We start from the raw sequence: 11973 nt of genomic DNA, 5'->3' as shown, positions 1-11973 counted from the left end.
GTAGTTTATATTCCAATTACATACATTGTCCTAGTTTTTGTGTGTATCTCGGTGAAAGTAATTAAGAAGTGTAATGTAAGAATACGCTATACAATCTATAAAAAGTTAAGAAAAACACTTTTTGAACGGATTAAAGCTATGTATTATTATTAAAACTTATAGTTATTTTAATTATTCTAAATTTTAATTTTTTTCCGACGTTTCGCGTGCTTTTCAGCGTGCGTGGTCACGGTGACTTTAGAATTATGTAAATAACTATAAGTTTTAATAATAATACATAGCTTTAATCAGTTCAAAAAGTGTTTTTCTTAATGTGTAAAAGCTATTTTAACAAAAGACAAGACAATAAAAAGTTGTTTATATAAATAGAAACAGTATTCATATCGACGTGTCTTATTGAAACCCACTTTTATTCTAGACTTGATGTATGCGAGAGAGAAATTTGATTTTCACATAGCTTTTGTCAAGTCAAATATTAATCTGTGGTTTTATTAATGACGCATGTGTATGTAATTTTGTTGTGAATGAGATGTTGAGGCTTTTATACCATGTCCTCGATTCTAATTGAAACTATTTTGGACATAGGACAATGCTTTATTGTCCGCTTGTCCAGCGGTGTTTGCCACCTTTATTAATTCAGGTGGGCGTATTCGCGAGTGGGCGTGGGGTGGGCGTGGCCGTTGAAAAGTTCGCCCACCGGCGCCGTGTAGTTAGCGTTCGTTGTGATGTCTCTCAGTCGCTGAAGTGACGCGGCCTCCGGTGCTCGTTACGCGCCCGATTGTTTGAGTAACTTCGAAAAGACGTCGATACAAAGTAGTTTTAAATCAGGTGATTTTGTGGTTAAGACTATAAGACAGTACCAAAATCTTGCACAGCCACCCACACACGCTACGTAAGTAGTTAATATATAATTCCGTCTTTATAATGTGGAAAATTTCAAAATTTATGTTTACGACGTCAACAGTTTTCAAGGACCAGATTTTTTCATAAAGATAATTTCATTACGTTAAGAATTAATGATCTAGGACTAAGTACGATGGTAATAAAACGCTCAATATTTACCTTAAATGGCGTAGTACATACTTCGTAATAGAATTGTAAACACTTTAAGCAAAATCCTTGGCAAAACACAGTAAAAAATAAATCACTTCAAACATGTATCACAAATCGAATTCCAATTCCACAAATCAATCGTCATCTATTCCAATCTATTGCAGTTTTTCCAAGCGCGGGATAAAAATGTCCTCCCGCCCAAACCGTGTTATTTCCCCCGCCCGCCCAACTCACCCCCGCTGAAGTCATTGCTGACTCTGTAGAGGTTTTATTGGCTCGACGATCTTTTTATGGCAATTGTGGTGATCGCTTTCCCATTCGGTTCTAATAATGGCCTTTGAAATTCCGTTTTGTTTACTTTTGCCGATGAAGTGGTTTTAAATGTTTTCATATTATATAAGGATCATTCCTAATATGTTTATTTATTATTATAAACGATATTAGGACACCTGCCTAATAATTGTAATTACAAGTATTACTTTTAATTTGAATATATTGCATTCAAAATTAGGATACCTTTAGGAATTGCGCAGGATTAACAACATCAATTTTTTATCAAGTTAAGATATGATTTATTTTATCAATAAAATTGTCGTGGTCCGGACAATTTTCGTGCCAATTTTTTGAGTTGTAAATTCCTTTTATAGGTATCCAATATATTTTATATAATAACGTGATTTTTACTATCACAATTTTACGACATCAACATTTTGAAACATACATTGATGTATATATCAAAATGTTGTAGTTATATTATAGAAACACGTTTTACTCACTAAAAGTTTTTTTTTCACTGTTCCATAATTATTTTTATTAAAAATCATTGAATTTCTAAACATTTAGCAGTTTTACGAAGACCATTTAAATTCAATAGAAAACCGCACAACGATATTATCGTATAATGAGTTTGCGATAACGAAGCCGCTCGTTACGCGGATTAGAGCGAGCGTGACACACTTAGTGCTCACCAAATACCGATCTGATGCAAATTGATGCACACGGGAAATGCATGTCGAATTATATCTTGTTTATAGGCTCCATAGTTTGAACTGACATCTTTGTACGGAATACAATATCATTTTTGTACCTACAACTTATCGATAAACGAACACCTGTGTTTAAGTGAAAATGAAATTTTAAGAAACTTAAGCTGTAAACGTGATATATTTAAAAAAATAGTGATTTTTTATTATATGTAACGAATAATATCTAAAAACTGGTTAACTCCTCAAATACAGATTATATTATTTAGTTAAAAATTTCACATTCATACTTTGACATTTAAATATATTTACGTTCTAAGTACGTAAAAGGATGTAATTTACGTGAATATACTAAGACAGCATGAATAAATATTAAACATTAATGATAATAAATAAACGTCCACTCCTATCATTTCTAAAAGCTTCCTTTGTGCGTACGTAGGTAACACGTATGTAATGTTCCCAGACATTAAAAATACAAAAAGATCCTTCACATGTAGTAATAAATTTAACTAAGTTCACTTGATAATTTAGTATAATTACGGCTAGCATTACCATTTTAATGTTACGTTTAAACATGCACGCAGTATGATCCCATCTAACACTTGCGAGTGACAGTAATGTTGCGGGGCTTGTGAAATATGCCTGAAGTGCATTGTTTATGCTTATGTATAGGTACAGCCAAAACGAGAAGTGTGAAGTGATGGCCTTAGTGGCTTTAGTGAGCGACTCTCATCCCTCAGGTCGTAGGTTCTATCCCCGGCTGTGCACCAATGGGCTCCATCGGTGAAGGAAAACATCGGCTTGTCTTAGACACGGTCGATAGCGTTTGTCAGGCACAGGAGGTTGTTGTACGTCGACGACACGTACTTGTCTATTAGATTGACTAATGATCATGAAACAGATTCAGAAATCTGAGACCTTTTGATTTTAATTTACTTTTATACGGCCTAAATATTTTGTCCATATGCGAAATGAGCCTAAAATAAACATATTTGGTGCGCGATTAAAAACTTTGGATAGTTCCTATTGAGAATTGAAAATCCGTGAATACCAAACGAAACAAATCTAGCGTTATCACGGCTTGGGGCAAGCCCACAACCTCACTGAAGTGATTAACCGGTGTCATACTTTCTGTAAGTCTGCATGAGTAATGTCATTTTATTTACATTTCGAGCATCATTGTCGATTAGTGGATGATGTAATGTTTATTGAACTGTTTAATTATACAGTTGGCGGAAAGGCATCTCTACGAGCCAAGGCTGTGCATTTTGCTCACTCAGGCTTTCTTAGTTATAAGCGTGATGATTTCCTAAATCGTCGAGTTACGCCCCGAGAGTATAGCCAGACGTAGGAACTTTCTTCAACTGTTACATTGCATTCATTCGTTACATACCAATTAACATTTTATTATTTTGCTTATATTGTTGTACGCGAGTGTTTAATAATGGTGTAAAACTAAAATCCTCTATTATTAAACCACCCGATAACGCAGGAACCGTACAGCACCAGTGGCAAAAGTCTAGAAGGTGCATATAGTCTTAAGGACCGGAAACACATTGTTAGCGCGATTCCGGATATGACGTCGTGCAAATTGGTGTCGCCGCAGACTTTCGAAAGACTTTTTATTATCTGTGCTTCCCTCACAGAAACAACTATATGTATATAGCACATGTATCTTAATTAAACAAATTTTCAATAACTCTCTCCATAGTAGCTTATCATTCCAGAAAATCAAACACAACTACACGCAATACTCGTCGAGCGAGTTTGCTAATCTTGCCAAATTATTTCTAGAAGTCTATTGAGGGTGTGCAATTATTTAATAAATTACTGTCTAAAATTCGTATTATTAGCACGCTTAATCAGTTCAAAGGGGCATCAAAGATTCATAACAGAATGAACCTAGTAGATTACTAGACGTGTATATCGTTCGTATATATTAAGTTTTTCATGTAAATAAAAATACATTTTTTGTTATGAGAAATAAAGTTCTTTAAACATTATTACGAGCTACACAAAATAAAACGTTTTCGCTCACATATGAATAAGTGGAGTCACACAAACACTTCCTTGATTCACAGTCCTTAAGATGCCTTAATATTAAGAATGTATCAAACTGTAGTAGGACGTTAATAAAAGCTCTGAAATTATAAACGTTGAATGGAATTCTAAACAATTCATTTAAAATGGTTTAAGCATAGAAAATGAACGAGATGTCGAACACGATTACAAGAACAATACAAGTCATTAGAAATGGAAAACTAAAACACGATATTCTACCTGATTTTGCAGAGAACTGCACCTAACAAGTGAATACGAAAGGATTCCCGGGCACATTAAAACTAGATGAGGGATAAAAGTCCCGCAAATGATGCTAAATGATGCCACAGACGTGCGGTTATGGAGCGGTTTTATCAGTATTTAGTACACTGAACAATTTATAATTATTCTATGTTTGCCATTCTTTTGATTTAACGTGAGTTTTGTTTATCTACTTTAAAAAGGATAAATTTCTGCTACCTACTAACTATTGCAATTTTAAAACATTATTGTTTCGTTACTTGAATAATAAATAATCTATATAAATCTCAGCTTCCTAAAGCAAGTATCACCAACACAAATCTTCATAAAAAACCAAATGCAATTTTTAACAAAAAAGCTACAAAGTTTTTAAGATCAAGTCGGAATGTATAAGTTGCAAATAAAAAGATTTTCAGCGAGTTTCAAGCGATCGAAACGCTCGTTTAGGCGTCCAACACGGCCGATTGGTTTAGTTAGCAGCAGCAGCAGCAGCATCTTCATAAAAAACCAAATGCAATTTTTACCAAAAATGCTACACAGTTTTTAAGATCAAGTCGGAATGTATAAGTTGCAAATAAAAAGATTTTCAGCGAGTTTCAAGCGATCGAAACGCTCGTAGTTAGCAGTGAGCGTGGCGCTTCATTTGCTTGCCGCGACAACCCGCGCCACGCGACTTTGTTACCACTCTTTCCATTCTAACTATCTGCTATATCTTTACACTCTTGTGTAAATCGGTGTCATATAAACGTCGTTTTCGATGAACACGTGATACAATGCTTTGGTGATTGCTGAGGAAAATGATAGTTTGGCAAAGCTTTTAAGGTTTTAGTTCTGGGACTTAGATTTCTGTGTGTATTTCGTATCATTTGTTTTTTGGAGTTTACTCCTTAAGAAACGATTTGAGTTATAAGGCCCGGTACGGCAATTTTATGAGGAGTAAAATCAAGTGTAACACGAAAAGTTGAGGCGTTACGTAGAAAGAGACAAACATATGTGTAGGATTGAACGTGTAAAAGAATGATTCCATCTCATTCTCTCTCTAAAATTGGATTTGTATAAATTGAACACAATTATTATTGTAATTATTATTATTTATATTGTTTTGTAACATACTCTATGTAATACGCTTTATTGAAGTAATATAAATAATCCGAATAATTACAGATGCAGATGCGTTCATTTACCCTTTTTTTCTATTCCATATATATCATAATTATCGTTCGTAAGGAGTAAACTCCAATCGTGCGTCGTAGCTGACACACACACACATTTTTTTTTCTAATAGTGAAGTATTCATGTGCTCGACTCCGTCGACTTCGGTCTATGCCAGTTTCCACGCGATGTTTTCCTTCACTGTATGAGCGAGTGTTAAAATTGCACTTAGACAGAAAGTTCACCGGGATTCGAAGTTTTAGGGACTCTCAGAGTCGCACGGTGATACCATTATGCCAACACTACTATCTAGTTACTATTATCTTATTGAGGTGAAAGGATTTCACACAATTGTCACAACACTGTAATCCCGGTCCTTTTAACTAACTTAACCGGAATAAAGAGGTTAGTAGTTATTAGTAATTTAATTTATAAAACTTATTTTGCTTACATGCTAATTTGTTGGTAAACATAATGAAAAGTTTTTCTCGGGACGCCAATAATAGATAAAAGGCTTTCATCAATAGATAGGATAACTTAAATGAGTTTAATTTTACGCCTGGCTGTACTGACGGTTTGACCGGTATTGATTAAGTATGTTAATAAAATTTACGACTATGAAGATTAGAACATTTTCACAAAATAATTTCCCTCATACTAATAATAGCTTCACTGTCATAATTTTTAAGTAATAAATTAGGTACATTCACTGTAAAAGAAATAAATACCTTTATTATAGTTATAAATATAGCGTCACTATTATAATTTTTAAATAATAAATTAGGTACATTTACTGTAAAAGAAATAAAAACCTTTATTATAGTTATAAATAAAGGAAAATTCGCACATATACTTAATTGATTCCAAAAAACCACATCCGGTCTGGGTTAAATAAAACCATGGCTTTAAAATCTTAAGTTTTAATTTATTTGGTTACGTTTTTGCAAATTTAATTTAAATATAGAATTGTTTATCTTTTGACTGCTTACTTAATAAAAATTAATTAAATAAAAGTCGGTGAGATTATGCAAATAACCAACATTAAATTCAACTTAATTATAATTTATAATACTTGATAGCCCGAATTCCCGACTCGGATTACAAGTGATTGTGAAAGTTACTTTTTTTTCACTCGTCATTAAAACTAAGAAAGCTTTTGAAGTGAAATTTTCAGTCATTCAACGGCATTGAGTTTATAATAAGTTAACATATGTTATTAAGTGAAGATATAAACGAGCATTCGGAGCCCTATGCTTCCTTATTTGGCTTTAATTTTTTTTTTATTTTAATTAATTATTTATCACCGTCAAATAAAGTATATTGTTTAATGAAATAATCAAACATGGAAGGCGAATAGTGGCTAGAAACTTCCGAGATTGAGTCAAGTCAGTAGAACAATTGTTTAGAACGAGAAGAGATTACGACATCTCGATAGTAATTTGAGAGCCACAAGAATGAAGTAAAAAATGTCAAAAGAGAAGTACACTGTGTTTTGTTTATTTACTGTATATATGAAAATATTTTTAGATTTTTATACATAAAAGAGTTGAGTTTAGCGAGCCGTGATTAGAATGAAATGGCGCGCCATCGGACACAAGGGTTGTCGTTAGCGTTTAATGATTCCTTAATGACCTCAGACCGACCCCGGTCTCTCCAACAAATCTTTTTTACATTTCAAAAAATTATTTTAACTATGAGTCTTAAATATGCTTCAGTTTGTCGTAGGGTTTTTTCCAGTCCAAGCCTAGAATCGGTAATGCAACACCCTTGACCATAGACTATAGAGTATAGACCATACTGCGCAATGCTGTTGTGCCAGCCTGAATTATATAGACAGAAAAATACTACTTATTTATTTGGTCGAATTAAGCCTCGACGCAAAAAGTGTTATGAGTTAGACATATTTGTATCTGTTTGCCTAAACGAATGGACCGAACATGATGTTTTTTTGTTAGAAATTTGTCGTGATCGAAATGGTTCTTTGTAATTAATTAAATCTGCTTAGGATTTACTCTATTGTCAAAGATTTCTTTTACCTAACATTTGGCACAACCACTTTAAGCTACTCTGAGGATAAGACTCGCGGCTAATCGAGGTTAAATACTGACAATTTTATATTATTTGTGCATTGTCTGTCTGTGTGAATATAGATTATCTATCAGGACACCACGACCAAAGAAACAAGTGAAATCGTGGGTCACGGCCAGTGTATTATAAAGATTAATAAAAAAGTTTTTGTTATAGATATTGTTACTGAACTTTAAAAAATTGCGTCAACGAACACGGGTTTGGTAATTGAATCTCAAATAATTTAAATAAAGTTAATAAGTATTCTAAATTCAGTTTGATGCAATGAAATATTAAGCAGAATACTGAAACTAAAATGATTTGCATTTTATTTTATTATCCATATATTATTAAGTATGAAATAACACAAAAATAATGTATTGACTTTTCTAAAATTAGGAAAAAATGTGTTCGTTAACGAAAACTCTAAATATTTAAAGTATTCTAAATATTGAAAAATGTTTGGTTCTTGTAAGCGGGATGCCCATGGCACCGGGACCATTAAAAATAATCGATGCCTGCGAAAATATCGAGATTTTTCCACTAATGACATTGCGCGGGAAAACAAAGCGAACGGGGTCGCTTCGCGGTGCACCTTCCTGTTGAATTAGAAATGTGTTACCATTTTTATGTACTTTTCTACAATCATCTTCATAAACGAGTTTTATTCAGTGTTTTGAGGTTTTATATAGTTTCAATAGTAGTTATAGCTACTGTTGTACAATTGATTTAGTTAAAACCTTGCTAATAACCTTATTAGTTACAAAGTCACAGAATACACAATTTTTAAGTGTATTTTTTGTGTTATCTTAGTGGCTTTAGCGTGCAACTGCAATCCCTAAGACCAATGGACTGTATGCCTATGTGCATATTTAACATCTTTATCATATAGTTAAGGAAAAGATCATAAGGAAACCGGGCTTAGACCAAAACTACGTCATCTGTCAGGCACAGAAGGCTATTAGAATCTAGATCACGAATAGATATACAAGCAAAGGGCTAAGATATTTTTATTCTATATTTTTATGTTATATGCTGCATACACTCTGAGTATGTGAGTTTTTGTTTGAGAAACACATCGTAATATTTGAATGATTCTCCGGTGGCTTTGCAGTGTTTTTCTTTAAACCTTAAGTACATGGCCGAGGCTCAAACGCACGGTCCACTGCTGCATAATAAGTAATACTATACTAATTTCATATAAAAAAATGAAATTTATTTTTATTCTCGAACTGAAACAATCCGATAACATATCAATAAACTATGCAATGATATAAATAACTTATTATATTACGTAATTACTGTTCTGTTATATTCGAATTTATGAGTAATAACAAAAGTTTATTCTCCAAATTCTGTGTTTAACAGATTAACTCACTCGAATGATACCGCGCCCAAGGCTCATTGTTTTTCTTCAAAATGAAATTATTACGCGAATAAAATATTTTACTGTCTGTCAATTTTGCGTTATATTAAGCAGGGGTTACAATTTTATTTGTTGAGTTATTGCTGAATGCCGACATCCCGTAGTGATGTACCACAGATTCATACAGAATACTAAATATTGAAATAAAACAATTGTTTAACCGGATTAAAGCTATTTGTATTATTATAAACTTATAATTATTTTACATAATTTTAAATTTTTCGACTTTTCGTTTCGTATTTAAATACAGATAACACAACTTTCTCTACATCTGTGATACTTTTGACATTCAACACCTTTTGTCTTCAGTCACCGTGACCACGCACGCTGTAAAGCACGCGAAACATCGGAAAATTTAAAATTATGAAAAATAAATATAAGTTTATAATAATACAAATAGCTTTAATCCGGTTAAACAATTGTTTTCTTTCAATATGTAAAAGCTATTTTAACCAAAGACAATACTATACTAAATATTTTCAGTGTATTAATATTTATTTCGCTTCCAAAACTATTAATTACGTAGTCATTAAAAATTATCTAATTTAAACTAAATAAAAACAACAGTACATATATAAACATGGAGCGTGTTCTTGTAACCTTGCTTTCTCGTTTCATCACCGACCAAACGGAAAGATTCCAGGTTTCATTTGTACCACCCTGATTCGTCACAGTACTTTACAATGTATTTTCTTTACCTAGCTAGTGTAGCCGGCAACCATCTCTACTATTTATAATATAGACACCTCCCTCGAAGGCTGGTAACGCGGCTAAAATGGGTGTCCAGGGCTGCTGTAACAGTCTGTCACTTCTAAACCATAGACACCGTACCGTTTTATTTTACGCAAACTTTTGATACTTCAAGATCAAACGCTATATGATACATTAATTGTAAAATTATATGTTTCAAATTCGAATTCTAAAAGTAACATCAATTTAAGGTTTAAGATAATAGAACATATTTATAAGCCAGCAAAAAGTACTAGTGTAGCCAATGGCCAAATCTTGTATAGTCCTCAAAACGTTTCCATAGGTTAGGGAGCATCGTATTGAATCTGTGGGCTGCGATAGAGCAGTTGTATGCAACAAAGCTGATGTAATTGGTGCATTGTGCAGCCCCGGGCAGGCATCGTTAGCCTTTCTTTCGCAGACGCGGTTTTGTCCGCCTGCTTGCTAATTAACTATGAAAATTAATTGATGCAGCAAAGTTTCCGACTGAAACTTGAATTAATTGGCACGTCCGACTTCAGTCTAATTAGGAGCCTGAGGCTTTTCAGTATCGCACTCGTTGAAGCCGTGAAAAACACACAAAAGTGTTGTGAGCGAATGGTTTGTGCGCACTGCGAATTTTCGAATCGGAGTACCTGCTGCCTCTCTTGCCTAATTGCGGCCGCTCAATTGCTTCCACCTAATTGATAAATATCATATTCATATGTGTATTTTTTATATAACGAACGTCCGGTGTTACCGTTTGAATGTGTGCGGTAGGAATAAGCAACAAGCTTATAGGTATTTCTGTGGTAATTCAATCTTTAAGAAAACAATTCAAAATTCTTAATTTGTTTAGCTATGTACAATAGAATTCAGATTGAAGCCTCCCTAGTAAGTCAGACCTGTGACAGGGAAGCTTCTATCTTCTTTAAATTAACAAAGTTTCAACAAAGATAACCAACAAAATTGCTTTTAAAACGAGGGTACTGTAAAAATAATACATATATGTATATTTGATGATGACTGTGTAATTGTCTTTCACACACACACAATTAATTGTAAAGATGAGCGATTATTGTATTGATTACGTGCAAAGACAGTCTTGCAAATTGCGTAGCTAATTACATTATGTTGAGTCCTTTTTTGGGGTGTATCGGCACTATGTGGAGAAGTTGCCTGCCTCCTAAGGACACAACGGAGAATATAGTGCTGGCGTATAGTGGTAATGTACAATGTACAGTAGAAATGTACGAATTGTGAAAGGTCCCGTTGTTGTCCTTGCATCTGGTTCACTCATACAATTATTATTTTGGTCCCTTTGGAGTAAACTGCTGGGCCGTAGGGCTCAACTAAAATTAAGATTTAAGTTGGGGCAAGGTAGATATTACCGGTGACCTCATACATAAACATATTTTATCCTATTATTTAGTATTTTTTCCAGAACGAACTACAGGAAACGGTAAATACCTATCTTCGGAAGTGATTCATTTGGGTCTTTCAAATGATTATTACCATTTTATAAAGCACAGCCATAGTGTAGGAAACATATCTAATGAATGCAGCACGTATTTTCGTAGATACTAATCTTGCCAGGGGTGTCCTGGGGCCGAGAAGGCACCATAATTAACATACATTATGAATTATCGAAACGGCCGTCTGATAGCCATAATAACACGCTTGTGTAGTCGTAACAAATATATTGTTGAATATATTCCTTCAAATTACATAGTTGTTGTTAAATTATAGTTTTATTACAAGATAATTTGGTTTATTGGGTGCTTGGTAGACATCTGTATACAAACAGTAAAGTTTTAAATTTATATATGGGAAGGACGCTTAGATTTCTATGCATTTTATAAAATCCCGTAACCCGTAGGGTTGAGGAGGGACTCAGTTATAAATTAACAGTTTTTTCCCGACAATTCAAACATAAATAATATAAACATTTTAAAAATTTAGAACTTGAAACTACGCTAGACTACTTAATATAAAATACATACAGAAATAAAAAAGTTTTATTGTAACACGGAAGAGTCCACAATGGAATGACAGTGACGGTCAAAATGAAATTGAAAATTGTTTGCCCCCTATTTATAAAAAAAAAAAAAAACATACAGGAGTTTTGATGGAAAAGTACGGAGTACAAGTGGGAAAGAAAATGACAGCTACGACGCTTTTTACGTATTTTACGAACACAAATTTACGAATTCCAAACATGAAACATGCCGTTAAGTAGATCTTCATTAAAAGCATAGCATAAATCGGCGTACTCTAAAA

At 33.5% G+C, this 11973-nt stretch overlaps 1 protein-coding gene across 1 annotated transcript in view; it reads left to right on the top strand.

The window, feature by feature from the left end:
* The first annotated feature begins 783 nt into the window (after positions 1-783).
* Positions 784-11973, top strand: part of LOC123708829 (LIM domain transcription factor LMO4) — a 137769-nt gene continuing 126579 nt past the window's right edge. The window contains exon 1 of the mRNA XM_045659746.1: positions 784-892. The gene's annotated coding sequence lies outside the window, so the exon portion shown is untranslated. The remainder of the gene's footprint in view (positions 893-11973) is intronic.

This window comes from Pieris brassicae, chromosome 4 (assembly GCF_905147105.1).
Source record: "Pieris brassicae chromosome 4, ilPieBrab1.1, whole genome shotgun sequence".
NCBI lineage: Eukaryota > Metazoa > Arthropoda > Insecta > Lepidoptera > Pieridae > Pieris > Pieris brassicae.
Note: the sequence above shows the minus strand (reverse complement) of the source record. Positions and strands in the feature narration are given on the sequence as shown.